Raw genomic sequence first — 3,348 nt, 5'->3', positions numbered from 1 at the left:
GTGTGTGTGTGTGTGTGTGCTAACAGTAGCTCCACCTTAAATTTAATGCTATGTTAATTGAAGTTCCACCTTAAATTTAGTGCCACCTTGAAAAGGTTTCACCTTAAATTCTGTGCCACCTTAATTTTATTGCTATGTTAAAGTTCCACCTTAAACACTGTGTCACCTTAAATTTAGTGCTATGTTATTTCAAGTTCCACCTTAAATTTTGTGATATATTAATAGCAGTTCCCCCTTAAATGTAATGTTATGTTAATTGAAATTCTTAAATTTTGTGCCATCTTAATTCAAGTGATATGTTAATTGAAGTTCCACCACAGTGCTACACAAGTGTAATTCCACCTTAAAAGCAGTTCCACCTTAACAAAATCATCATGTGTGCTGATACAGCTGAGCAGTAGGCTGGGAGCATGTGAGACATTGTGCTCCGAGTTGAAGAACCCTTATATAGAACCCTTCAACTGCATAATTAAAAACAACTCAGGCTGCAGGATGAACCTCACTTGGCTTGTGTCTATAAATCAGTGAAATGATGCTATACTTTAAAGTTACGTGACACTTTGTGCAGCTGCTCTACTGTATTTCTGACTGATTCAGCCCTTCTGTTCTTCTCTGTCCACCAGTCAGTTTATCTTATCCAACTTTGGGCTATTATGTCAAGCTCAAGTCGCATAACACAAAGAAAAGGCCTCTTTTAATCTGCTCCAGTGTTTATATGGATGACCGGCAGCAATCAGCTCGTTAACCTTGGAGTAACTTAGAGAAGAGGAGCGTCTGAGGGTTGCCATATTTGGACATGAGCTGCAGTGGAATAAAGCTGTGTATTGACCTAAAAAGGTCATATGTGCTTAAAAAAGCCTTGCAGTATCAGGAGGGTTCTTGGTAATGAATTTACATTTACACACAAACATAACTTTTGTTGGGCCTATTTTGGGTCAGTGTTTACAGAATGGAGTGAAGGCTATATTTAGAACTGTATGATTATGAAATGGTATGATATAGATGATTTATTTAAAAATGTAATGGACCTATTCAGGCTCTGCCCACCAATGCATTCTTTTGTGACCACTGCTGATGCATTGGATAATATTTGTGCAATTCCCATTAAACCTAAAGATGCATAATGGAAATTCAGTTTATTTCAAATGATATGTATTGTGTGTGGATTCTGAAAATCACACTGTTAGAATACAATGGATTTTTTTTTGCTATGTTCTCAAGCCAATGTTTGCATGATGTAGTAAAGCACAATGATATTGGCAGTTGTGGGCTGGAGGTTAGGGAACTGGCCCTTTGGCCAGAAGGTTGCCAGTTCGGTCCCCAGAGCCAACAGTATATGACTAAAGTGCCCTTGAGCAAGGCACCTAACCCCTAAGCGCCCCAGGTAAGTGTGCTCCCTGCCCCCTAGTGTGTGTGTGCTCACTAGTGTGTATCACTGCACATATGGGTTAAATGAGGAGGTGAAATTTCCCCGTTGTGGGACTAGTAAGGGTCACCTAATCAAATCAAAGATGTTTGATTTAAAAACTTAAATATTGGCATACCAAAATAAAAGGTATATCTCTCTGTAATGCTAATCCAGGTAGATTTAATCCCAATTTATACATTTCATATTTTTGTATTGGAATCAGTAGATATGTACATGAAAATTTTCAGATATTGGCATCAGCCCACTATTCCCACATTGGTGTATCACTAAATCAGCTGCCTATTTGTTGTTGTTTACCATCTGCCTAGTTTCCAGCAGCTGAAACAACTAAGTCAAGCTCAGCAGTGCTACAATTTGTAAGGTAGCCCATCTGTGCTTTGGAAAAAAACAAAATAGCTGTTTATTAAGTCATAACAATAAGAAAGTTTCCCACAATTATGATTTAGCATCTCATAATTATGACATAGAGCCTTGTTTTGATTTATTATGTCATAATAGACCTCACTATAAGCATTTAGTATTTCATAGTTATGGTTTGCTATCATAATAATGAGAGCCCATCACTTAATTACAATTGACTATCTCATAATTAGGACTTGCTTTCTGAAAACAATGAAATCTTGTCTAATAATTATGACTTAGTATCTCAGGAGTATGATTTACTGTCATATAACAATTAGATTCTATTGCTTTGTATTGTTGTGAAAGGCCTGTTTCGGTGTGATCAGATGCTCATGAATTAACAGATGTAAAAATGTCTTTATAAATCCTTAATAATCATTTTTAAAATACTAAATTATACTAAAAATCCATGCTAAAAGGGTGACATAGATAAAGTCCATGATTATGAACTTGGTTCTTGGTTGTTTATGGAAAATTGGTGACTTGCTTTTGGCCACAGATCATGGTCAAGACATTGGAATAGGAAGTTAACCCTGTGACCACGGTCCACTGGGAAAAGAGACTTTTCTCAGCCCACAAACTTCTACTTTCCATCACTGTTAAATACTCCCTCCTGACAGCTGCTTGGCTTTGATTCATTTTCATCTATTTTTTATGCAAGTTCATTCTTGTTTTGACGTAACCTAATGTGCGCCCACACATTAAAAAAAAACAATGTGTTGAATCTACTTTAATAAAATGTGAACATAATCTCCACATAAATAAAATAAATTAGGGCAAAGGGGGACCCCTCTTTATCAGAACCATAATAACTATAAGCCTTTCTAAAACTCTGTTACATAAAGCTTCTACTGGCAAACTGTGCTTGGACCCCTACTTGTGTTGATGTATTGTGTAAATTAAGTAAATTTAAGGCAGCACTTTTTTGTCAGTGCTGCCAGTCTTTCTTCTGCTCCTTTTCAATGCTGACAAACAATAGATTAAAGCTGCACTATGTCAGATATGGGAATTTAGAGACCTTTCTGGTGGAAATGTGTGCACCCCTTCCCAAAGGTGATGAATCTGATGATTACAAGCACATTAAAAGAGTTTTCAAAGACAATTCAGTCAAAACTTGGTGAACAATTGAGAAGCCAGGGGTGCACAACTCTGGTCTTAGACAACCAGTGTCCAGCAGAATTTTGTGATTTACTGGCTCAGACACTGTTAATTAACAGGTTTAAAGGGATTTGTGTAGGAAAACTACCAAACTGTGCTGGAAAGTTGTGCATCTGTGATGTGTTTGAATGATTAAGTGATTTCATTTTAATGTTGATTTTGAATTTAAGTCCTAAGCTTTGAGCTGAAATATCTTTTCGAGACTGTGAAGTTAGTACACAAAGATGTACCATGTGGTCCAAATATTTCCCAAACACCAAAAAATATTTCAGACTTTACAAGATGACTTGCAGCAGTGCACAAACACAATAGTCTGTTTTTTTCCTTTTACTCAGTAATGCTACTTATTGTTGCAAAAT

This window comes from Pygocentrus nattereri, chromosome 22, assembly GCF_015220715.1.
Source record: "Pygocentrus nattereri isolate fPygNat1 chromosome 22, fPygNat1.pri, whole genome shotgun sequence".
Classification (NCBI taxonomy): Eukaryota; Metazoa; Chordata; class Actinopteri; order Characiformes; family Serrasalmidae; genus Pygocentrus; species Pygocentrus nattereri.
Note: the sequence above shows the minus strand (reverse complement) of the source record.